Here is a 27,925-nt window from a genome sequence, read left to right as displayed (position 1 = left end):
TTGTTGCTTTTACGACTCCTACTGCATCCATCGGTTTTGGCTGCTGCCATTGGCGCACGGCAACGCGTTATCGGAAACACGTTCGCCACGAAAACGAGATTTCAATTCCAGAATTAAAGTATAAGAGACAAGGTTTTTCAACATCCGTAAAATTCCGTAAAATACTGATTTACAATATTAATTTTTTTCGAAAATGTCCAACTATTTCCAATGGAAAATATATCGATGATGAATGAAACAAAATACGTTCTGAAATAGCTACGTCAAGTTTTACTTGTATGAAAATTTCCTTGTGATTGTAATTAAATTCTCTATTTAATATCTAATATAATTTTATTCAGATTTCTAATTTTATATATACAAAATTATATATCATATCATTTCTTTGATAGGAAGTTTAGATGAAATGTATAAAGAGAAAAATGTATAGTAAATTCATGTATAGTAAATTCACTTCGAAAAGAGGAACTATACATCTACAGGAAAAGAATCGAGTTTTTAGGTCAGAAAGATGCGAGAGGAGAAGGTCGGTTAAGAGGCAAAGGGTCCATGAGGAAGGAGGGCCCGCACTCAACCAGCTGATGGATCTAATCAACATTCCTCCCTAATCACGATATAGTCTCTTCTCTTTCTCGGGATATTCCCTGTACCTCTTCTCTTCATGTAAGAGCCTCTCGACTTTCCGACTACGTATACACAGTGCCTGCCTTTCGTTCTTTCATGCTTTCTCTATCTCGTTCGCTCTCACCCTCGTTCTCTCGGACACGATGGAGATTCGCAGATGCATCCACCTCTCGTTCCGCCGTCGCCGCCACCGCAGTCGTTTTAATTTAACCGTCGTATAAATTAGACTCCCAAATGATCGTCCACCTCAAAAACCGCCGCGACCACGAAAAACCAGCCGAGCGCCGTAGGTGATCTGTGCTGATGAACAACCTCCTCAAAATCTTTAAAAATTTACAACACGCTAACATGATTCCTGAATGAAGAGAAGTTTGTACGAGAATCATCTGTTATATTTTCAAGAATTAATTAATCCAAGAAATAATCTCTCGGTCTCTGTCTATCGGAATTTTTTATATTTTATGTATAATGGTATTCGAACTTAATCAATGAATGGATATAATTGAATTAAGATGTGCGTATCCCTAAATAAAACCACATAAAATTATTTAGCGCTATCCATTAATCCTCATATGCATGTTTTATTCATATGTCAACGTTACACGTTAATATCTACTCGAATAGCCTGATTTAAATGAAATAATTATTTGAAGCATATTAAAAGCATTAAAATCTGACTCAGATTTATTCGCATAATTATCAAATACACTGACTGCAAAATCATGTATTATTTTATCCCATTACGATAACACATAACACAACGTATAGAAGTAAGAAAGAGAAGATGTAAAATAATTTCCTCATATTAATGCAGTATTTCGAGATGGACGTTACCAAACGTTACCGAACGTAGTAGAATTTTAATTTCCTTGCGTCGTCGATTTTTTTGCAGAGTTGTATATCGCTGATGAAAAGTCCACGGTTTGCGAGGGCTTGGCGATAACGCGGCGGGCAACAACACGGACGAAACCGGCAGCAATGGCCAGCTCGCTACACTATCGAGCTCGCTTCATATCTAACGGCACGGTGGCGGCGTTCCTCGGCTAATTGGTTTCCCATGTTGCCTCCGCTCCCTCGGGATAAGACGGCTTTACCAGTCTCTCCTCTCCCTCCTCCTCCTCCTCCTCCTCCTCTTCTGCCACATCTCCTGCTGTTTCTTATGCCTCCTCTCTTCCCGATCTCTTGTACGATGTTGACGATGTATGCCCACTTTTCTCATCGGTATTCCAAACCACAGCGAGCTTAGTCAACTAATTGTCATATTTATTATCCGTTCTATATTCGTATCTCATTTCAAATATTCAGTTGAGTATTTTTTTTTTTTTTTTTTTTTTTTGAAATAAATGATTCCGTCTCAATTTTTATTTAGCAGAGATTTCACCGAGATATAACTATATTGATTGAGAGCCAATCAAGGCGAAAGTTTATATTTTAGGCAACAAGTCATCGAAGATTAAAGATAAAACATCGAGAAAGATTTCAAGAAAATTTAAAGAAAATACGTATACGCACACGCGTGCCGAGGATAGCGTGTAGGATAAGTGAGCGGGGCGAGAGCGACGTTAACGATTGCACCAAGAGGTAACATCTTATCGTGAACTGCAATCGCATTAAGCGCGGACAGTGACACCCAGCTCCGGCTGTGTGTGTGTATATATACGTTCATTAGCGCGAAAAATAATCGAGGGTTCGCGAGCATCGCAAAGAAACGAGAGACCGGTCGTTAATGTTCCTCGATCGTTACTAGCAAAGATCTTCATGGTAGAATTTATTATTTTGGTAAATTAGCTTTCGTAAGACTATCTTGATTATCGAACAAATAATAACTGAATACTAGATTCATAAACGACACAAGATTCATAAATATTTGACAAAATCTAAAAAAGTTTAATATGCCAATAACAGTGCTCTTGAAAATAATAAAAAGAAAAAGTCTCAAATTAGTTATATTGGAACGATGGTATAGATTATAAATCATCAATAATTCCTGAGAGCCACTGTTTATAGGAGAGAGAGAGAGAGAGAGAGAGAGAGAGACAGAGAGAGAGACAGAAATGAACCGGACGGACGAAGCCTTGATAGCAACCGCTCTGCCCACATATGTTAACGCGTTCGCACAGGCATCGCGTGACACATACTATGGCACGCACATAAAACGAGGAAGGGACGTATTGACAGCGACGGTACTCGACCTGAAACTCACCGAAAACGTTTCACCATAGAGCCGACAGTAACGTTAACCAGGATCACGAATATGGCACACAACTCGTCTAATCGCCCGCAAGTGCCTAGCCATCGAACGGTAATCAAAACACGTAAGACAATTTCGACGAGAAATAGGTCTGAGAATAGAACGAATATTTACACTTTCCAAGATTCAAAATCGTCATCATGAAATGGAATCTTATTAAAGCATAGAGAACGTCCTTAAGCTTAATACTCTTATTTTTGTACGGTCCGTGTACGGTACGGAGCCCAACGATAACGCGGAGACACTCTCGTAGCCCCTCTAACTGGGGTGAATTCTCGATCCAAAGGCGCGATAAGACGAATTGGAAAACCTCGTGACACGCGTACATGAGGTATAGTCGTCTGTCAGTCGCTCTGTCCGTACCGTTACCACACTTTGTGCGGATAGTCAGCGGTTGCCACACCCGTGTCGTGAGCACGGTTGATCGCATAGCGAGCTCAAGGGAGCAGCGCGTCCCCTTTCTTGGAATATGGATCCATATCCGTAAACTTGCATCCATATTTAACAAGGTCGTCACAAGATGCGAACCTTCGCAGCGCGGAGCGCGATGCAAATTCTTACGAAAACTTAGCTAGTCGAGAGAGTCGGATGGTCCGTCAAAGATACCACGGAAACTGGCACGATCCCGCATCCACATATGTGCGTCCCACGTGTGCTGAAAAATAGAAGAACCCGCGAGAGGATCCTATACCGCGGAGAATTTGAGCGATATTTCTCGACAGTCGGAGGCGAGCGTGGAATACGAATCAAAAACAAGCGTAATATGCCATAAACATGCACGTCAGAAATTTGTTTAAAATAAATAATTCATTTTAAATACGATCTCTCGTACTTATCTCTATCATTAGAAACGTAGCGAGAAAAGAAATTATAAGCTTTACGTATAACTTTTATAAAAGAAAAAAAAAAAAAAATCAAAGGCGAAAGATCATCACGTCTCATAACTGTCATCGACAATTAATCGTTGTGATATAATTAATTAATACTGCGTTATAACTTAGAGCATAAACAATACTGGTAAGGCACGAGCACGCCCCCCCCCGAGATATGCATCAGCGATCGATCATTATTCGTCTGGTATGGTTACAGACTGTGGCGGAATAACGCCACAGTCGTATAATGAGACGCGGCCGTTGGAGAAGCTCGCTAATAATAACGCGGCGCAATCAAGCGCTCGAGTTCGAGAGATGCCGTTTCTATTGCCGGCAAACAGGAAGAGTCGGTCCAGAACTGTCCGCGTTCGACGTTGACCACACAACGTTGGCCGTCAGTGAATAGATCGACATGCGAACGATATTTCACCCTTGATTTGCGCAAATTGGCCTTTAAGAGATATCGGCTTGTGAAACTACAAACAAAAGAGCTATCGCAACAATTAATTACTCGGACATTAAATTCTCGTCTCGTGATTTCAACATTATTAGAAAAAAAGGTATTTATATAGAAACATGACGACATAAAATAAGCTCTGCTTCTTCTTTTTCGATGTTACGTATTAATCGATCTCGGATAAATTTTAGAGATTAACCGTAAAAGCGCGATCGATATGCTTGATTATTTAAAAGGGATAAAATTCTTAAAGTAAAAAAAAAAAAAAAAATCGCATTTTGAATCGCGAGAGGAGAGAATAAGTAGTGCAACGTAATCCCACAAACTTCCGTAACGATTCCGTCAGATCAGGCGAGTAGGATGATCGCCATAGACAGAAAGTAGCTACGGTCGTTAGGAGGAAATGGTTTTTAAAAGGGGAGTGTCGGAAAGGGAGAATGGGGGTTTGGTCGCTCACCTCCTGTCCTTATGTCTGTCATTTGAAAACACGCAACACACTCTCTCACGCCACGCTATTATTACAACACACTGAGCGTACCGCACTAGCCGCATGTCCATATATATTTATTTACACTTATACATTTGTGCGGTGTAAGGGAAGGCGTAAAGAGTGCTTTCGTACAAATAAAGGAGGAATCTGCAGGACGCGCGTACTTGTACGGAGAGAATCTCCGCCGATGAAAAGGACTTGCGACGATCAGATGTTTGCGATTCGCATTCCGTCGATCATACTCATTCTCGCTCGTTTATATTCATTTCGGAGAAATACAAATAACGTGAGAAAAATTCACACGTTCGATAATTACTCACGTCGTATGAAAGCGATACTCGACATCTTCTATAAATATCATCGTCCAAGATCTGCCAAGAGCAGAGCGGCGTCAGTAAAATACGAGAGCGAATGAATTTTCCTAACGACTACTCACAGTCATTAGTCATTAAATTTTCCACGAGGAAACGTTTTTTCCTCCGTGGTAAACGGGGGCAGACGAACGACGTCTCGCCTCAGACATCTCACGTTTCCTCTCGAGTATTCATTTAAAGGTTACGAATGATGTGTAAATGATAGTGATAAAACACAGAAAAAAGACGCGGACCGGTGACCTAATTGTATCTTAATTGTCGGCGGACAGATAAAAGGAGTATGCGTGTCGTCGAAAATGTCTCTATTTTTACGTCGCACAATCTTTCGCAACGCTGCCGAGCTTAATAGCAAGTCTTTCACACTTCTTTCCGCTCTTCTTCGAGGCCGCGATCGTGCGCGGTAGGTCGCTTCTGCCGCGCCCAAGCATCGCCCGTTAATGTCCCTTTACACTTTATGAGAGAGAGAGAGAGAGAGAGAGAGAGAGAGAGAGAGAGAGAGAGAGAGAGTGCGGGCAGAGCTAACCAACACCATATAATTATCATATTACGATTATATTTATGGTTCAACTTCAATTATAAATGCATACCCGGTCTGAATAATGTTTGTTGCAACCATCGGCGGGAAGATCTCTGTACTGCTTGTGTTTACAATGATGTAAACCCACATGCGATGCGAAAAAGTGTATATTCTTTACGCCAGAATGAGCCCATGAATCTTCATGTCATTCGAGAAGCAATTTAAACGTGGTAACGAAAGAAGAATCAATTATCTCCACATCAACGTTATCGATTTTATTCATAATGTAATAGCCATAAAAAATGCAATAAATTTTTCACAAAACAAAGTAATGTTATACATTAGGCTTCTAGACTAGAATATCTTAATCTTTATATTATACGTATAGGCGGTCAACAAATTCGATAAGGATGCCAGTAATGATACGGAATGAGAAAATTTCATCGCTCTTTACGCAACGCGATTATCGTCCGAGGATCTTTGAGGTCTTCGATCGTCTCCGGTATCAGTGTATCGACATCTTCACATTGCCTTGTATAGGACATAACAATATCCGAGGGAATAAGAACCATTGCCTTCCAGCAGAGTTGCGAGTAGTTACGAGCACATGGAGCAGGAAAAGAGGAAACGACGATCAGCCATCAAGATTTCGCGTTTTTAGCCTCGGGAATCAGAAGTACATATACGATATCGGAGGCATTACATGCCGAGACATTTCTTGCAAATAAAGATCCTACTTTTGATAAACAAATATTATAGGGTGATCGAGTCACGATATACACGTTTTCATATAAAGACAAATTAGCTATAGCATATGTTACAGCACGTTTTCAAGGAAACGTGTAAAAAAGGAAATTTCGCTACGACACGTCGCAAAGGGGGTATTATCATGACTATTAAATGAATCGAAGAAAAAAAAAAAAGGATTTTATAAATAATTTTATGGATGCGCTTGTCGGACAAATATAAATCATTAATATCTTTCGTGACAGGCGGCGACAAGCGAGGCGGACAGGAGCAGAAATAATTCATAATATAATGTAAGTGAAATGTAATTTCCGTTGTACCACAATTATTGCGATACGCCACTAATTCGTGTTGCGTGCGCAAGATTTTTTTATTGGATAATGTTCTTTGCTTAGCAAATAACGTGGCGTCTAATTGCGATAAAAGGCTGTAAACGCGCAGCGCGCGCGCGCGCGCGCGCGCGCGATGTATCTCTGATGCGAATCAGCCGCGCGTGGCGATGAAGGACGGAAGCTAATTCCGGGATATGCCGATCGTGCAAATTGTCCTCCTCTTGCGCGCGCGTGCGAGATGGCGAGCGTAAGTATACGAGTACATAAGCGGGCGGACGCGGTATCGTCTCGGTACTGCGTACGAGTAATAATAATATAAATATGCGTAACCAGCGCCGAGAGAGCAAGAGCGGGAGAACCGCGAGGGAAGAGAATGGCGATCGGACGAAGAGAATGCCCGGCAACGAGGCGACTCGACGCGGAATTGGGGGACGCGTAGAGACGGTTAGGCGGATGCGTCGAGTAATGTACTTCCGGTTATTGAACGCCGTCTGAAGGCTGGAGCGACTCCTGCTGAAAGTTTCGGGTCGCGCGCGCGTTCTCCACGCGCTCGTCGCAGGCTCCCACTCGACACCTGGACCTCGCCACTGCACGCCTCGAACCTTTCGACGCCGGGAAATACGTTTGCGAGGCCTCCTGGATGTAGCGTCCTGATTAAATACACCCGTTCGGGAAGAAGCGCATGGCACGAGGAAAAACATCTGCTTCGATTATTCCGCACCGCACGCCGCTTCCAGTTACGTTTTACACGCTATAAAGCAATCGCTATGACGTGATTTAAAGAAAGAATTGTTCGGCTATTAGAACGTAACGAACGCTTTAGATTTACGTTAGTTAGTTTCACTCGATAAAAAAAGATGCTTATAGGAAGAAATATCCTAAATAATAATTGAACGTAACAACGACCAACTCTCTCAACTTTCGATTCGAAAGGATATCGATTGTCCTAATTTTAAGATAGCACTGAGATTATCCGATTGCGTGTAAGAAAATTGCGGTATGCTAACGTAACGCATTGTAACCATTAAAAAGCATCAGAAATTCAAATTACCCGTTATCGCCATTCCGTTAATGTCACTTTAATATCAAATGATGCAACGTGATGGTTGCGTGGGATATACACGATCCGCATAAGATTCACATATAAAGTTTTTCCTCACTTGGCTGAATCGCGTTTCGTAATTCCTCGTCGTTGAGTGGTTCGGCACTGAGAGCGTTTTAACGTTCCCTCTTATTACCGGAGCCCGAAAATATTTTTTCGTCATTCTCCATCGACCACTCGACGAAAACGTTTTCCATTAAAAGAAGCGAGATGATACACGCGTGCATAGCGGTCTGAATTGATGCAACAGCAACGAAAAGGAAGAAACCATGTGGGCGGTTCAGCCTTCAACGTTGCAATAAATCACTCTCGCCAAAGTAATGGAAATTTATGTCATAAACGTGGAGATTGCCGAGAGATAATTACCTCGCGCTGTAACTGACTTCACATGTTACGAAAGCGCGAGAATGGGATGAAACGATGACAAAGCAGATAACATATATTGTTATTGAAATTGTCGATACGTGTCACATATAAATTGTCCCGAATCTATCGCGTACTGTCCAGTCATAGGTATATCTCGATAAATTTAAAGCCGACTTACCCTTAGCAAAACTTTCATATAAAACTGAGCACATAAATTATAGCACATAAATTAAATTTCTACAGGTATACTCGTGATTACGACGGGTAGATATACCGTAAGGGGATGCCGAAATTATCTTTGCACACTCGTGACAGGCGACAAAACTTTAGCTTTACTTACAAAACGCGAAGCTCCAACACGCTCGGTGGCTCGACTCGAACTGAACTCGTCCGTGCCGATCTCTTTATTCCGGTAGCCGACGACGGGATCGGTTGCCAAGTAACCAAAAATCGGTAAATCAAAAAGATTCTGATACGCGGCGACGGCTAGCAATAACAATGAAACGAAAAAATTGAATAAAAGCTGCCGCCACCGACGGAAATCTCCAAAGCGGCGTCGGCTCGCGAGTGTCGGCGAGACCAAAGAAGGAAGACGACAACATCGGCTCGCCGCTTACAATACCAGGTGATATGCCATCTGCATTCAATTCTGCTTCCGTTTAGAATCTTAGAGTTACTGTGTCGTACTCTGTCCTGTTTCAGCTTCCACGCTCACCTCTTTCCTAATTCCACGGCTAAAAGGCTGCTCGGTGTTTATGATACTCTGGTTAAAAAACGCTCCCGGCCACAAACGGAGAAGAATTACAAGAAGCTCTTATAGTAAATCAGCACTTAATGAGACAATGGGCCATGTTCTCTCTGGGGCGCGTCTTTACCTTGCCAGCGCTCTATAATTTTGGGGAACGCTCGTTGGTTACCTACCGAAGTAAACGCCCGAGTAAAGGTTACTTATTTCTACATCGCGCGTCATCCGCGCACAACCCACGTTGTGAAATGTGTTGACAGAGAAAGAAGATTGTCTCATTTAATACAATTATATTTAGAAATTAAATTGCACAGCAATTGAGGAATAAGACGCATTCCGAAAGGGTTGCACGCGTTAAATGCGGAAATTGCCCCTTCCCGATGCCGGGGAATTCTCGTGGAAGATACGCGCGTAACGTGAGATTTTTCAAACTGTCCGATCGTGAAAGGATCGGACCGTGAAAGGTCGGATCGGTACACACGGTATCGACGTGTGTACACGTCCGTCAATTTAGGATAGCGTCAGAGCGTGACGGTAGAATTATGTAATGCGTGCGTGTTGAATGTATGCGATCGCGCTACATGACGCTTGGAAGTATCGTTTGTGGTTTGCCTCGCGTGTCTTTTTTTTTTTTTTCACCCGGTGCACACGATGACTACAAAGGGTGGACAACGTGTTTGCGTATGCATACCTTGGAGGATTTGTTAGCTCTTTTTTCGCGGCATAACGTACCCGCGGGTGTTATGACGGAATAGATGCGATGCTATGACACGGCAGTTTTCCCTCGATAGTTTTTGTTAACCCGGTTTGCATCAGAGAATATTCTACGAGCACAGCTCAGGTCATTGCGACGGAATATTCCAGGCACTCAAAGGTCGATGATGCAAATGCGTTATTTTATCGATAGCAAAACGGATTAGCTTGGCGCTTTTATAAAAAGAGACATTGAATAATTGTTTTTTTTTTTTCTCTGCGAGTACGTAGTTTATATATAATTATAATTGTTGTGTATAAGTGAGATATTTCTTACATGCTAGAAATAAATCCATTCAAATTGCACATTTCCTATTTGAGAGTTCAACAAGTGAAAAATATATCGCGAAAGAATAAATGCATCTGAATTAAAAAAAAAAAATAAAAAATAAAAAATAAAAATATTAAGGTAGATAATCGCCTTTAAAAAACGAAATCGACCAAAAAATTGTACAAAAATGTCAATGTCCGGCGTTTCGCTCAAACGAACGATACGTCACGTTGTATTGTACCGAATCGCGTTCTCTCTGATTAAAATGACATCGCATTAAAGTGCACGCGTGCGGTCATTACGGCGCATCGGTCTTTGTTTGCTATTCTTCTCGTTTTTTTTTTCACGCCTCTGTGAAAAAACGTAACGACTCGAGTCCAGCGTTCAATGAAATGTTTCACAAAGCTCGTTTCCCCGCCGACGGCGGCTCGCAACGACGGGTGCGGTCGTTACCAAAAAGATGCACGCGCACAGCTCGCCGCGTAAACGAACAACGCCGACGGAGTAATGACGATTTAATGGCACGTTCTGCCGACGTAATGATTTCGACGCGTACATGTCCGGTTGCGAGCAGCCAGATGGATATGGCTGATGTTGATCACGGTCCCGAAGCGTTCTCCATACTGTTGCGGTCTCGCGTTAAAATTGTAAAATTATTATAAAGCACCTATACGCACGACAACATAATATTGTTGCTGATTATTTTATCATGACTCTGCATATATAAGCTACGTTCAATACTTAAATCTTTGTGCGTTTTCCGACGTCAAAAAAGATTTTATAATTCTTTCCCGCTACGATTTAATGAACGATCGTAAGCAAGCGAGTACTTATCAGTGGATTAAGCCTGCAACGGCCTCGTTGCATTCGTCGATCTGATCTGAAACACGTGAGGGCTTTCTAGAATACCATTCGCTCGTCATCGCTATCAACCGCTTTCCTCCATTAAGATCACTTCTCTTTTAGAGTTTCAATCCTCAGCTATTACCAAAACAGAATATATCTCCGGATATAGAACGCGAAAGATTTCGCGAGTTTTAACGACGAATATGTTCGATAAATCCTGATATCTCAAAAATACTACGATGTGCACACATAACAAAGTTAATCGCGACTCATTGCCTTCAAACAAATTTATTTCAGACATTTTTTCAAAAATAACTTTCAATAGAAAAAAATTTCGGAAAAGGACGATGTAAAAATAGGGAAGAAAAGATTGAACAAATTTTTCTCTTTGTGTGTACGAGCAAAACAACTACTTAGATACATAAAAGTAAAAAAAGACATCGAGCATGTAAATGTTATAATTCTATCGAATAAAAAAAACTTTGATATTGGATTATAGAATCTAACAATTCAGAGTCGAGAAAAGCTAGAGAAGGTGGACGAAGAGATGCAATGGAGAGACGTAAAAACCGCTAAGTCGCGGCGCGGCGCGACGCGACGCGACGCGACGCATCGTCGATTTGCATAGGCTAATGAATATGTTAAATCAATTTCACAAAACAAGCGGAGCCCATGGAAATGTAAGTGGGCACTGGTTGGTCGCGCGACCGCGGAACGAGGCGCAGAGGCCTGTTATTATTGTAATTGCTGCGCGTGTAAAACCGCGTGTGGAAAATGAGCCTAATGTGACGTGTGCGGGCGGCGGTGTACATATCACGCACTTGCTCGCATGTACAAACGCACGAACGCGGGATAAAGTAGGAAGCAAACCGATACTAAAAAAAAGCGATAAAATAAAGACGATCAGTCATTGTGCTAAAATTTCCGATTTGATCAAATGTGCCAAGCGACAAGGCTCCCCTGCGTTAAAATCTATTTCAATCTTCAATTTCAATTTTTCCAAATGAATTCTGTAAAATTTGCCAGTGCTTCCTTAAAAGTTAATTAGTTCAGCTTCTCTTCGGAAAAACGGCTTATCACTGCTTATTAGAAACCACGAGCGATGATACATGTCTTCCAAAAAATGGAAAACGACAAGAGGAATAACACATACACAGAAACTAACTAAGAGAGAGGACACGATCTTCAAGGAGAGAATGAAATATGACAGAGACAGAGGAAGAGTCGGCCTCGGTGTGCGGTATGCAAAATCTCTCGTTCGTTTAACGAGGGAAGCGAATCTCGAAGAGCCATTCCTCCAAAGCCTTTTTCGCGTGCTGTGGAGGAGGCATTCTTCGTGTGCGTCCATATGTCGGGTAGCCGCGGAACGGACAGAAAGAACGGAGCGAGAAAGTGCGAGTATAAAGAAGAAAAGAGAAAGAGACGGAGAAAGAAGAAAGCGAGTATAAGAGAGCACTCGGAAAGCAAAGACGAGTCAGAAGACCGGCGAGCGGTAAGCGCCCCCTTCTCGCCCCATCTTCTTCTCTCGCCCTGCAGCTGCTTCGAAAAACTGCTCCTCCGGGCAAACCCAGAAAAACTGCTCTGCCTAACGAACCATCGCCCATTCCCATTTAACCGGGAACGTAGCCAGTTACGTTCGCGCAAGACGATACGACGCGACACGTCAAATCTTCCTCGTTAAGTCATCTTTTATTGCATGTGCAAATTCGTCGTGCCTTTAATATTTTTCCTAAATTGGAACTAATTTCTCCGCTTCTCAGAGGGTATATCGTAATTTCTACCATACTACATACCCTTATCACACAATTGTCCTATTATATCCTTATCAATTAAAAATCAAATTTATTAGTCTTAAAACACACGTGATATCATACGTGATATGTTAATAATACTAATATATCGTGTGAATCATATTCGGCTGTGTGCTTGAATCAAGACGAAAAGAGGCTAAGATATGATTAGGTTTCAAATGATTTTACAGCGGCAATGTTGAGCTACGTGGATCGTTTATACGGGATGGATTAGCGAGGCCTCGCTACCGCGCTAACTTGTGCCATCCCTTATCACAGCCGGTTGGATCCTCCGTCGTAAATACGGTTGCAACAGCTTATAATCCGTAAATACATAGTCGACAGAACGACGCTCCGACTCCGTTTCCCCTTCTCTTCATCTCACCCGGTTCGTCACGGCTATGCAAATACCGACAAAGTAATGGGTACTCGTCGCTCCAATAAACACGTTCATCCGCCTTTCCAAACGAGAAAGAGAGCGAGAAACAAAATGCAATGTTGGAGAAGGGAAACTAAAAAAGGTGAGGCGCGTTATTGCCGAGATCATGAATTCGCCGACGATCCCGAAGCCGCGTATAAAGTCGAGTCGGGCCGAGTCCGGTTGTCCACGCAAAATTGCGCCCGGGCAATATCTTCGCGTGAATATTCGCGTTCTCGCATTAATACAGAAACTCTCCGAGCGTGCGGTTTTTCTGATCCAATCTGAGAGATGCTTGTTGAAGACGGTTCGGAGAACCGGTTCGCCTGGCATAATCGTGTGGATAAATGACAATTTGAAACTTAAAATTACGCATCGGAGAAGAATCCGCGGTTGCTCGCGTTAATCAAGCGCGAAGCGGATTTCAGAACGTAATCATCCGATAAGGTAAAATTCAAAGATGGAAATTATGCCGTTTTAGAGCTCAAATGCAAGCAAATACTTTCGTTCGACGATCCGCGATGCGAGCGTAATTATTCGCTTTCGAATGAATATGTAAAGCAAGCTTAAATACATCCGCCGAGTTCATATCCTACTTTATGAATGTCAACAAAGATAGTAAAGTACTTCATAAAATGTGCATGCCTGTTTATGAAAGATTCAATGACAGGAAATGAAGTAAATAAGCAATTTTTGATCGCCATTCTCGTTATCATGTCCGATAAATAGCGTCAATATCGGATAAACAGCGATTAAAAAGCGTGAAATTGTTTTCGCGATGAATCCTGTTCTTCAAAATAAAATAAATTTGATATAAAGTTACGATAATATCATGGCAGTAATACGATGATACGGTGAGTCGACGAACGATCAGACTAATAGAAATTCGTCAGCGACTTCGATTGCCTGTCGTTTCGCTAAAACGCTAAATAAGGTCCATTTACAATTCGGCAGACAGCAGCAAACGATATCGATCAACCTGTTGCGCGCGATCAGATTTTCCTATATACTTAAAGAAGAGAACGCTCTTCGACGCATTTCTTTCACTCTGAGCACTGATTAACATCTCTAGCCGCGTTTTCCCTCTTCCTCGTCAAATAAAATAGACAAAAGATACCAGCTTCTACATTGCAAGAGACTAAGTCCGGCGTAGAACCACTTATATATTAAGAAATAACTAACTCTGCAAATAAATCGAAAGAAAAAAATGTTTTTAATTTGTACGTTTGTAATTTTGACAAATTTAATAATGTTAATTATAGAAATAAAACGTGTCACATTAATTGAAATGCTGATATATCCGCTTTAAACAAATAAAACGATCTTATAAATCGAGAAGCGATAAATAGCTCTCTCCGGCCGGTGGCACGCGTACATCTCGGGGAATAAAACACCTGTCGCGTCCCCCGAGGAGTTATAAACGTTTACAGCACCACATAAACTCTAATTAATTCTCGATTAGCGTAGTGGAATCGAGCGTTCGTCCGCCCGTCCTCTCGTCTCTCGCGAACGAACGATCGCGCGTCACGATACAAGGGCACTTTCTCGCAATTGTAAGGGGACGAAAGGGGAAAAAAAAAGAGAAGGAAAAACGTCGATAAAACGATGCGTAACGGCGAGCTCGTGCGACGTCGCAAGTGTGCAGGCATAGTCGATGCATGGTCGGGAATGCAGACGTAAACCGCGCGTTACACGTTATTTATAACGCTCCGCGGAAGGCGCGGAGATAACGTCTCGCGCCTCGCCCTCTCGCTTTCGTTCGCAAATGTCGATCTCCACGTTTATCCGGCCGTCCATCGACCGCGCGCGGAATAAGCTAATATCGCATCGCGAGTTCGTTAGCCCATTTTCGAATTTTACGAGGTCACCCCGGCGCTCGTTCCACCCGCTCTCGCTCAAAGAGAGAGAGCACTCCGCAGGTAGTATCCCTTGTCCCCTTTTCATCGTGGCTCCTCTCTCCCTCCCACCTTTCCTTTCTGTTACTCTCGACGTTATCGAGATCTTTATTATCGGGCATGCATTATCCCCCCAGTGTGGTTATAAACATAAAACCCCGTCGTCCCTCTAATTGAAGATTCATCGGGGTAATTGAGCTGAGGCTTTATTACCGGCTACACTGTAGAGAGAGAGAGAGAGAGAGAGAGCAGCGTTCGCCATTCGTGGCCATCTTTTGCCGTTCTTTATGCGCAACGAGCGTGAAAAAAAGACCGAGAAAAGAAGGCGTCTGGCGCAGAATCGGCACGGCGTAGCGAAGCCGGAAGCGCAGCCTGGATGAAATAAAAAAAAAAAAAAGAGGAACACGAGTCGAGAAGTTTAGAATACGACGGGTTCCGTACGACGGAGGTAGCGTTTAAAAAGAGTTTAGTGAAAGTCGTGAACACCTGCTCTCCGGAAGCGTCGTTCTGGGGCTCCATGCGTCGTGTGTGTTTAAGGTTTTTGTCGAACAACGATGAAACTCGTCGTAAACGACTCGACTCGACTGATCTCAACAGTTACCAACATTTTGCACGATCGTCCGCAAACACGGAGATATGCTTTTTGCAGTATTAAAAAAGTACGTCATGTTTTATTTCTCATAAATTTCCGATTATGCATGAAAAATGTAAATATTACATAAAAAAACTCGAAACTGTAGCGTTAATTATCTATTGATACGCTTCAAAGTAAGTTCCACTTCAAATACCATTGATTTTCAAAACCTGTCGATCTTTTACCGATCTTATTCCGGCTCTTGCGATGCTTTCGCTCGGCTATCGGATAGGTTTACACTCTCGATAGACCGTCACGCGATAATAACAGGTCATTGGTCTTTGAAATGACAAAAAAAATGGTACGATGACGTATCTACGCACGGAAGAGAAAGAGGGTTGAACGTCATTTGTTGAAAATTAGAACGTTTCCGGCGTGCCCTTAAGATTTCGCGTTCTTAGATAACTGGGCAGCTGTCGTAATAACTGTATATTAGCCTGTAACTGTATATGCGTTCAACGAAAGATGAAGTCTTCAGAGATAAACGCGCGTAACACTTCTACTTCTTAATAATAATAAGAAGAAATAGAAGAAATTAATAAAAAGAAAATTCCAGAATAAAAATTAACAAAAATAACAAAAATTTTATGACTCTCGATATTTGGAATTTTTGAAAATTATAGAGTGTGTACGGCTTCCCAAAATGCATGGAGAACACGCCTGTAACCGGAACCTCTCGTCGAAAATCCAAGATGCCTTTTTGCCATACGGGCTGCGACGCATTTTCCCTTCTGTGCTCGGGAAAACGTAATCGGAGAGCCTTGCTTCGTCGGGTTCCGTGGGACGGGGTGCGTATACACACACACACACACACACACACACGCGCGCGCGCGCACACTGATGAAAAACCACGTGGGCCCCCCCGTGGGGTAAAAGTCTTTCTCTCTAACGCGATCGTTTGCGCACCATGTGTTTCGGGGCCCCGAGTGCCCCTACCACGGAAGATGCCGGCGGTTTCTAACGAAGGACCGTGTGCGCGACTTTTTGAAAAAGTCCTCGGGAAGAGGCTGCCTCCGTTGTCCCCGGAAGAGCTTGGATTTCACGCTCGTAACGACCGCGAGTGAGCGGCTATAAAAACGACATAAAGATCGGCTATTTTGACAATCCACGAGCAAAGACGGAGATGCGTGCCTCCCTCATTCCCCCTTAACGCTACAACGACGACGATAAACTTTACGACGGCTCGTTTCTCTGCGACGTAATCCCCGAGTGTCGCTCTTGAGCATACTTTTTTTTTTTTCTATCGTCTCCACCGTCAGCGCCAATGAAAGCAACATTTCCGCGTGAAATCGATCGGAACTGATTCGAAGCTTTTTATAGAGATTCGATTATCGCTATGCCGAGATCGGGAGAAGAGACGACAGTTTGGAACGTTAGATCGAAAAACAACAATCGCGCTTTAAATTTATAACTTCCCTCTATTAATTTTGTCCTTCTTATCATAGAAAAATTAGGATCAGAAATTTCATCCATAACTGACAACTGATTCGCACTGTCAACTGTTGAAGTGGTCAACATAGTCCGCAATCATAGTGTATTCGCGACACACGTACAGATTCACAGAGGCGAATTCGTAGCAAGTTGCGATAAATCCGGATAAACGTTGAACCAGTATTTACGACACATAGTCGCGCGTATCGAGCGAAAAAGTTGGCGATGCCAGTCTCGGGCTGAATGCGAAAATTCACGCTTGACGGAATGCTATGGTAACGTTGACGGAGAGGCGCGAGAGAGAGAAAACTATCAGGTCAGCGCGACCCATGGGGTGCAGAATGCAAGTCACGCCGGGTAATTGCACCACGCGACCATTACCTCGCGTGCGGGCCGTCTCGGTAGGTGAAGGCTGGCGGGCCGGCCGTAGGTAGCGCGCACCTCCGCGAGCTGACGATACGCACGTATTGCCGGGAAGGTGCTGACCGGTATCCCGCTTACGTTTGTTTTATCGTCGGCGCCATTTTTTTACCGCGTATTGACGTACAAAGCGGGAAATCGTTATTCAGAGTAGAACATCGCGCGTTTGTTTTTTTTCTCTCTCTCTCTCTCTCTCTCTCTCTCTCTCTCTCCGGAAAATCGCCGCCAGCGTTTAAACGACTTTTTTCGGATGACGTAAGAGTCGCGATCGGTACTTTGTGTTTCATTAAGCGCGGATGCTTCCGAGAAATCTCACGACGGCTGTAATTTGCTGAATTGAAGCATCGCGCGCGAGATTAACATCCGGATCATAAATAGGCCTTCCCTCGTTCACAAATATGATTTATCGCTGATCGACGACACGTGCATTTGATTTACGGGTATACGACGATACGTAAAAGTAGGAGGGCGACGCGTTTGTGTGTATAGGAGCGATACTATTTGCGAACGTGTTCGATAAGAACGGTCGCGCGCTCGAGCATAAACCGGAAGCAACCATCTAAGATCCTGCGGCCGTGTCGTGTAAATATTATGCTCAAACAGTCCGAAACATTAAACATCTTGCCGATAGCACAGGACAGCGTGTTTGTATACCGGGCTATTCCCCTCGCTCTGCCTCGCGCCCCGATCCGCCGTACCTATTTCTCGTGTTCGAAAAATGCAGGGATCCGTGCGACGAATGTTGCGGAAACTTGGCATACCTGCTACGAAAAGAAACTTGAGCGAATCGATTTAAAACGGCAGAAGTGCCCCCTCGATGGCGAGCTTAGCTACCATTCCGTGGGGCTGATTTTGCAAAGAAAGCAGCTGACTAGAGACTCTTTACTTCCCTCTTACAGGACCGAAGAAGATTAGTTCTCTTCAAGGATTCTCAACCCTGAGAGACGAAACCAAAGTAGTCTCCTTATCTTCGTTCTGATATCTTTGATGAATTCTAATATTCGTAAAAATCATATAAACTAAACTCATATAGACCGTCAACAAAATGTAAACCAATTCCAATTTGTTGATGATTTATTTTGATTTCTCTCTTGCTGTAGAGATAAAAGTTTTGTTAAAATTGTATTATAAATGTTTTTGTTTTTCAAAATTTTATATCGGTCCACAATAATGACAAAAAATATTAGAATCTTGTTAAGATATTTACCATTTCTTACAGAGAACGTGATTAATTTTCACGAGAAAGAGTCTTAACGAAATGGCAGTCACTGAAACGACAACGCAACGCGATTGCCCTTTGCCGCAGCCTGCATTACTCGATGGATTTTCGTTGCACTCGAGGCTGCACAAAAGCAAACATGCGGCGGGCAATGCTTCCCGATCTGACAATCGTTCGCAACGCACAACCGATGTGCTTCCGAGAAATCAACAAGCGAAATTAACCTACCGACCGACAGATAAATCGCCTTTGAAGGCGACCATATCTTTGCCGTTTCTAGTGCGAGTTAAACTAGATCGTGTTGAAACGGTTCGACGAAACGACAGACGGCGGTCTATGACCGACGGACAAATTAGTCTCAGTCTCTCTGTGTGATTTTCTACGAAATCAAACACCATTAGAGAATCTCGTTTGCACATCATTTCAGACCGAAATTGAAAAGAATGTCATTTCCGAATATAATATCCGAAAGGAAAAAAATTATTATTCATAGACGTGAATGAAAAAACTCGCTACGGTATAGTAATTTTTAAAATTATGCTGCATATTAATAAAAAAAAGATAATAATGCAATCACGAAAATTTTGTACTCTAAATTTTGTACAACGTAACATAATTATCAGAAAAAGAATACAAGGGCAAGCAGGCTTTTCGACCTCCGTGTCTCAAGCTGTTCCATATATGCGATTCACGTGTGTGTCCCTAGGGACGTCATAGGGCGCAGGGCATTGAGCGATGCGAGCTGCCGGGATTCAACCGATCTTCACATTGCGCGCCGAATTAAGCCCGCATTATTATATCGATAATGAAATTTGACGATATTGTGCATTTTACAGGCAACCGCTCCGGTTTACTCCCCGCTACGCGTTCTGTCCCCCTTCGCTTCGTCAGCCATTGTCAAAAATCAAGACCGCGGCAGCCACCCGCCCATAGGCGCTTCGCGTTATTATTGTGGTCCCGTGGCTCCGTGGGTTAGCCTATATCCGCCAGAAGCGTGGCGGGACATTTAATCCATAAGAGTATGGGGGTGCACACGCGTGAAATTCTCTCGCTTGTTACGCGTGTTGTTAATCACGCCGAATGATGATTGCGTCGAGTTTGCATATATCTCACGTATGGCTCTTCATTGATATTAAACGCTGCGATTACATATTTTGATCTTAAATTTTTATGACAAGAAATATCATCTTTTGTGATCTTCCTCTAACAATTGTTACGCGTTTTTTTTTTTTTTCTGTTACTTCTTCATATCGGCCAAGAAAACACCAAAATCGAGAGATAAGGCAAAATTGTCGATTGTTTATAATTGGTAAAAAATATTAATTAGCCGAGGGCTTTTTTATGACAATACGTACCGAGAAAGCGAGGGAAAGAACGACGACATCGACCGCCGCAGTGTCTGTTTGTTGGTCTAAGCGAAGAAGAAGAAGCTGCGCGACCGATAAGCGGATCTGCTTCCGCGAAGTGAACTGCCCTGCTGCGGGTATAAAAGTGGAAATTCCAGCAGCCGCGGTTTGTTTGCGAGCTGGCCAGACTCATGGAAATGGTTCTTCCACGAGCGCGATCGTTAGGGTCCCTTTTATTATTCGGATCAAAATTAAACGACGCCAGAGTGAACGAGCCTCGTTTCGCGGTGAGCTTTGTGATCGGGAAAGATACTAGTCGCCGTCGTGTGTGGGCCGCTCGTTCGCGGCTCTTTATTGGGTTTACACGGTAATACGGCACGCAAAGAAAAATATATCGTCCACGATACACCCTCGCGGTCGTCAAAGTCACACGAGATCGTGCTTCGAACGTGCTGCCGGAATGACATCATGCATCTAAAATGATTTGGGCTACGAGATAATCGTTACTTAAGACATTGCATTCCTTACCTATCATTCGGTAAATTGTAATAATGTTGTAAAATAAAAATTCTGTAATCTGAGGAATTCGTCTATGTAATATACCGACGATGTACCTTGACGGATTTTATTAAAGTTGTTTAAAAAGTGCGGCTAAAGAACAAGTATAAAAAGATCCGAGCATTCGTTGTTTTTAATAACACATTCCTCGCTTGCTTCAAATCTCGTAAAATCACGCAAATATATAAAACTGTTTATATACGCGGATATTAATCCGCGAGTCGTATGTATCTCCCGGCATACGTGCATGTGCACATGTAAGACGTGAATCAAATCGGTATAACGTCCTCTTGATTGGGATGCAGCACGCGCACATCGCTGGCCACGTTTGCGCGCATTGCCCTCCTTACTAAATAACTCGTCTTCAAGCGACGCATTGTAACGTTAAAATCAAGATTACAGGCTGCCATATTACGCGAACAGGTTGGAACTATGAGACAGAATCTACTCGTTTCTTCGAGATTGCCGAGGTGAACGTAAAGCAGCGTGGTCGGTTTCCGAGCGATACCGCCGACGTCTTTCATCATACAGAAAGATGATACCTAGAGCATGCGAAATAGGAATAAAAGAAAAGCTCGACACATATATATATATATAGCAGCGGAAGTTATGGTAGCAGGCTTGGGAAATTGTCGTCGGTATGCGATTGTTGAAACCGCCGTGAGCGTAACATCGTGGAAGCGGTGCAGCGTGTGTCTTCGAGCGAAGCGACATTATTCTCCATTATGGCGCGCAGCTCGGGAACAATATGTGTGTGTGGAAAAAGTTTTATGCGTTAATAACAGAATTCGTACGCGAATCGTACGCGAATCGCGAGGCCGAGTATATCCAATCAAAGCACCGAGCGTAGAGAATAGAAATGCAATTAATCCAACTCTAGTTTTTTCTCTATCCAGAAAGTAACAATTTGAATCTCTAATTTTGATTAATTAATTTCGTGTAAAATAACGAAAAGTTGATAAAGAATATTTCTCGTGTAATTGATAGTCGAGACAGAAATAATCGGCATAAGCAGTAGGCACCGGTCGGCGCAACGACGGGGAAGAATTACTCGTTCGAGGCTTATCGAGGGAAATTTTCCAAGCCGACGAGCATCCCAGTGGTGCGTACGTGATTGGAGTACGTGAAATTATTCCCAACCTGGCCGAAACGGTCCTTCTCTTATGTGGAATATCTCGTATCGGAAAAGGTCTACCTACAAAGAATCGGTCTACATAATGAAGACACTAGAGGTGGAGGAAACGTGCCACGCTTTGAAACTCCCCTCGAGCGCCGTACCAGATCAGATAATTAATCGTAGTACATTTTTGTATTCGCGGTTCGATTCAGTTTAAGATCGACGTCTCTAAGCGACCGTTTCGAGATGTAATCGCCACTCTCTCTCTCTCTCTCTCTCTCTCTCTCAACGATCGTATTGGGTAGAGAACGAAACGCTGTCGCTTTCGTTCTCCTTCGTCAAGCATGATGAATTCCCTCACGAGTCGAATAGCTCGCGAGAATCACGCGATAATTCACGATGCGTTAAACATAGAATCGACAGACGTAGATCGTTAACTTAGAACGATAACGAATATGGTAATGTAATACGGAATGACAGCGATAAGCGCTAGATTTATAAAAATCTTATAGATAGTACGAGAATAGTCTCTATTTTGGTTTATTTCCAGGAAAAAGTAGCAAATTCCTTCGCGCACTCGTATTAATAAAAAATTCAAGATGCAACGGTTCGATAATCGGTTTGAGTAAGTAAGAGCGGAAATGGTATTGTGGTATTGTGATGGTGCAGTGTGTAAATTTCCGCGATATCTCTCTTGACTCCCCGCGGCGCGGCACGTGGATATTGTTTTTAAAAACACCATTAACGAGGATGACTGTCAATCGCCTGGAGCACCGGTGCAGCGCGCTCGTGTAATCACATTACGCGGCGCACAGCCCCGTACGCTCGGCTGGGCACAATGGCGTGTGTTTTTGTAGTGCGCTCACGGCGGCCATTGTTACATTATTATTCGTATCCTGCGCGCCGGGGGTACCACGGGACGGCGGGTAGCCATGGCAGGATCCGCTGAATCAAGCCGACCTGCACCCTTGGCGAGAGCGGAGGGAAGCTCGGGCCCTCAACGCGCGCGGTGTGTTGCCGCTCGAGGTGTTGCCGTCGATGTCGCATGGAACGTCGCGCAGAAGGGAGGAGCCCTTCCCCCCTCCCCCCATTTCTTTCCACGGGCCCATGTAAACCAAAGCGGAACGATCTCTCGACCCTCGTGCGCCCGAACGTACGAGACGTGCAACAATGAAGACATCGTGAAAAAAATGTTTGTCGGCGCAACCGACTTTTCATGCAAGAGCGTATCGGCGACAGCTGCGAGAGCGACGAACTGTCCTCGGCCTAAGACCGAAGCGAGCGAGAGCAAGTTTTCCTTTAAAAAAATATTTATACTTATTTATTAATGTAAATAAAACAATTCGGTAAAATAAAAATGAAGACGTGAATACCGAATAGCGTAGGCAAACCACTCGGAATGAACTGGTACATCTTCATGCACGCGCGCGCGCGCGCGCGCGCGCGAGACCAAGATATTCTTGCACGTGTCGCCGCAATTTTAGCCTCTCCCGCGCAGATCCCCAATGAATTTCTATGATGAAACATAATATCATCGATGACCCCCCCCAGCACGCGCACACACAACGTGATGTAGAGACGGCCGAGGTCGCGCTGTCACGCGGATTCGTCGTTTTACGAGCGTGCGAGCGCGGGGTTGATGGTCGCATCAGTCACCCATCTGGCGCTACCCTGGGCCATCCATGCGTGCCGGTTTTACACCGCACCCTGTTATGCATTTGACTATCGACAATGCGCGCAACACGCCGAGATGGCTTGGAGGGTGCACGAATGGAGCTGTGGGGAACTAAAGAAGGCGAGAAAAGAGAGCAAACACGACGGGACGGTGAGCGGCTCGACTTGATGATCGGTTGTCCTTTGAAAATTAGCGTTTAAATCCTTGTGGTTTGATCGATAACCTATAAAATATTCCCTACGTTTTCTAGTACATAATAATACAATTACGTACTTCAAAAGTATTTACATCAAAAAATCTTTACCGATATCTATGAAGTTATATTGCGTGATAAAATTATCAGGTCAATATGTACTACATATGAAACTTTTAATATTTAATATTTTAAATTAATTGTATAATAATAATGCAAATGTAAGTTAATTGTATTATCGCTAAGTAAGAAAGATCTTAGCGTTTTCAGAAATTTTAAGATGTTTTTCGAAATAAAAGATTTGAGAGTATGGGTTATTCCCTTATTTGATTCTTTAATTCAAAGCACGGATAATTTTAATCATATCAATGTTTCTTCAGCGTAATATTATTTGCTCGAATGTAATAAAGTAAAGTAACAAGAGTTAATGTCTATTTAAAAATACGTGCACAGAATTAAAGCTCCAAATCAATTGTTCCGAAATAACTCTTGCAATGACTCTTGAAGAAAATTAATTATTCAAGCAACAAAAATAGAAGATAGGAAAAAATACTTTCGTTCTTTATAGTTAGATACTGTTTTATCATTTTATTATTAGCCTAATAAATGTTGCAAGAGTCGCTATTAATAAAATATTTTTTATATTAGTAAAACCGTCATATGTACTTAAACTGTTTTATTCAATTTTATATAAAAAAATTTTATAAGAGATCTTTATCTGTGTAATTACTCACTGTCATATCAAATAAAATATCAAATAAAATAAAGGAACTATCGAGAAAAGTACAAGTTATTAGCTAAATATCCAATTTATTTGGTGCGATGTAATTCGAAAAATGCGCTTCTTTCTCAGGAGGCTTTTCTACGCTATCGCTCCGTTAAAGCCATTCCTATTTCGTTACTTTTCCATAGGTAATATCAAATTGCGTTGTCGCCCATACGCGAAAGGGCGGTAATGGGTAGAAGGGTCCCGATGATGGGTGATCGCTCATCGAGAAGTGACAGTAGCGATGAAAGTGTGCCTTATCGTTGAATAGGCTGGAGTGTCACATAATGAGCGTACAAGCCGTCCGCAATATTATCGCGCACGGTACACTGAGTTGCAAATAATAAATAGAGCCTAAAAAAAGCTGCCGACAGCTTCGCGAAGCTTTTAATTTTATTAGATGAAAGTCGCAGATAGAATCGAAACATAAAGGAATCGAAAACATGTTGGAATAAGAGTAAACTTAGAAAAAAAAATTTTTTTTTTTTTTAAATAAAAAGAGAGAAAATTAAGAAAAGTTTTAAATTAAATAAAAATCATAATTGAGATACGAGACTGACAAACTTTGTTATGGATTTGCAAGATTAATTTACAAGCGATGAAAAAAAATATTTTCAAGACTCAAATTTGATTGAAAATACGCATTCGCGTAACGGCAAGCTCCAACCAGTGAGATTTCAAACGTGGATTACTTTTCCCACGTTACACATCTAAAAGGATAAAGGCGAAAACCGCGAATAAGACGAGGGATGGCCGCAAATCGAGCATTCGCCAACCGCTAGAGTCAATTGGTGTTATTAGATTGACACCCCTGCACACGGGGACGGTAGGTCCGAATCATCCCCCGCGACCGAAGAGACGAGCACCCTCTCGGAAGAGGCTCAGCTCGTCGTACGTTCCTGGGTATGTGCGTGATGGTTGGCGGTAAATTTCATTCGAGGAATTATCATGATTGAATCAACTCCTCCGCGCTCCGCTCCACCGCGGCCACTTCACTCGAGTTAGATTCGTAGCCCCTACGGTCGGTAGCACTAACGCTTCTCGCCCTCGCCAACCCCCTTCTCGTTCTCCATTCGTTTGCTCTTAACCGCGGCAGCAGATTCGAATTTTTCCCCGAATGCAAAGTAGACCGAGTTCTCTTTAAATGCATACAATATCCCTAGTCCGTGAGATGTACACGCGATGAATTCTTGACTTTCTCTCGTTCGACTCCGTCGAAAAGTACAATTCTCCAATTTTACAAGCGGCGAGACATGCGCACCGCGTACCAGTATAACACTAGATTTCTGGCAGATAAATATTATAAAATCCTAATTGTAATCTGCCGCGGAATGGATACGTTCGATGCTCATTTGCTCTCGCTTTTACTCTTGCGCTCCCATTTTCCGTTCCATCCTCGAATACTTTTACTTTTACTTGATATTAATTATCGTCGCGTTTCCCGTAATTCAGTCACGTTACGCCGAGACAAGCCGCAAAGCGATCACTTCGGGAAGCCGAGGCAAAGGTGTATCGAGTGTCGAAGACCGGCACCGATCCTTTTGCAGCGAACCGATGTGTGAACTCAATGTGTGCATGCGTGCGTAAAGTACACGCGTGTGCGTGCGCTCCGTGCGTTCGCCGGCGGTCCTTCTCGAGCCGCAAGAGTGATTTATGCATGGTCGTGTCACGGCCAACTTGATACAGTTACAACCCGCTAACTCACCTCGCCGCAGCCATTGGCAGCACACGGCTTTGAATGACTCGGACTTTTCGGGGCTACGACGAAGTCGGAATTTTACCGCGATCGATAACATGCCGTTCGCGTTGCGTGCGATGTTACCTCGTCGTACTGGAAACGCTAATCGTAATAAAATGATGGATTTTAAATCATGAATATTAACACAAAAATTTATATTATACCGTTACATTTCATTTTTTTATCACACTTCTAAAATTGTAACGCATACGAAATTAAAATTAAGATATGTCAAAGTGTGATAAAGGCGACAGGAAAATGTTATTTGCTTGAAACGTGTACATGCATTCCTTTCTCTAAATAACAACAAAATGTTATGTTCTTTATTATAAATCTTACGGAATTAATTTTCAATATAATTTATAATTTTATTACATTTATTTATAATTACATTTGGCATCATATTTAGATCTGTAGTAGCATATTTCCGATATAACTTGTCATTCTTCGCGCCACATACTTTTAATCGCGGATGCGATACAAAATTTAAAAAGAATAATTAGATTGAAGATTGAACAACACTCACGGTTGACAACCACTGATGTAGGAACGCGGAACGACACCTCAAAGGGCACGCTTTCCGCCCCAATCCGCTCTCCCACTCGCGAGAGCATAAATGCAGGCGCAATAAATCAAATTTAACGCGTGTATAATATTATATTCTTTAATTAAAAATCAAGAGGTAGAAAGATTACACGTCACATATCGAAGCTGCGGCGCGTTTCTTCTTTGACTTTGGCGTCAAAAAACAATGAAAGTGATTATGCGAAACACTTTGACACGGTCGATGGTTTTCACCGTGACGAATTTTCTGTCGACAAGCTATGCGCGATCTCTGACCATATTTTAGAACTTTATCAAATTTATATGGATATACAAATATTTCTATATTCGTATAAAGTGCGTGTGCGCGCAAAGAAACTGTCCCAACGTGCGTTATGCGTTCAGCGTATAATTATTATTAATATTAAACAAAATAAAACCATTTTCATAATATATATATATATATATATATAAATTGAGAAAATAGAATAGCCTTAAGCACACGCTACATAAATCAAATTTTAAAACAAAAAAATGGTGTGATTAGTGAAGTTATATTTTACTCGAAAAAAATTCTCAAGGAAAAACAATATAGCTCTTGATTAGCATCTCGATTGTATCGACAGGATCGTTATCTTGCACGTTATCGGTGCATGCAGACGAAGCCGATCAATCGGCTATTATGACGATGTTATCACGTTTCCACAATGTGCGAATCAATACCGATGAGCCGTTGATTAAATTCTTTGACGTTGATGCGGCTACACGCCGCATGAACGTCAAATAGATGCGTTTTCGATGCTACGCATTGGCTATTTCTCGGACATGTAACCTTGACAGTTCGCGATTATCGCACGGTCGATGTCGTTGCTCTGGATTAAGCGACGATTAGATAGACTAATGATCTCGACCGGTTTGACTCGGTTTTATCCTCGACTTTCGTTGCTTATCAATCGCGTGGTAGTGATTACGACGCGTTACGCGTTACGCGTTGTCTGAGAGAAAGATTCATTCACGGAGATCTGAAGTGTCATTGTAAATAACGACGCGTTCACGATCGAAAATGCTTTTCTCACTGTGACTAGTAGAAAGACAGCAATTATTACCATTTATGATAATATGTTTATGGTAGATATCAAAAATATATATCATAGTTGTTTGCGAATTGTAGAGGGGGTTCGGTGGGAAACTCCAGACTGCTTTTTCCACTTGTTTGTAATGCTAAGCCAAAGACGCGACATCGTTATAATAGTGCGATAACAATTATGCGCCATTCTGGGATTCATAGTTGCGTCGATTAATGCGATTGGCAATACACATTACGGGTGGTTCCGCAAACACAAGGGGTAGTTTGTCGGGCGGCATACAGGTCGCGAGGGATGGGATTCCGGCGGATCCTGGATATCGTCGACCCCGTCGGGTCCGAGAAAAAAAG

General features: G+C 42.6%; 1 protein-coding gene across 1 annotated transcript in view; it reads right to left on the bottom strand.

Annotated features, from left to right (window-relative positions):
* The window catches only part of hth (Meis homeobox homothorax), a 159,194-nt gene that overhangs the window by 56,288 nt on the left and 74,981 nt on the right, over positions 1-27,925 (bottom strand). The gene's annotated exons all lie outside the window — the stretch shown is intronic.

This window comes from Pogonomyrmex barbatus, unplaced genomic scaffold (assembly GCF_055798465.1).
Source record: "Pogonomyrmex barbatus isolate J1 unplaced genomic scaffold, ASM5579846v1 scaffold18, whole genome shotgun sequence".
In the NCBI taxonomy this organism is placed as follows: domain Eukaryota; kingdom Metazoa; phylum Arthropoda; class Insecta; order Hymenoptera; family Formicidae; genus Pogonomyrmex; species Pogonomyrmex barbatus.
The sequence above is the reverse complement of the archived record's forward strand: the minus strand, read 5'-3'. Positions and strand labels throughout refer to the sequence as shown.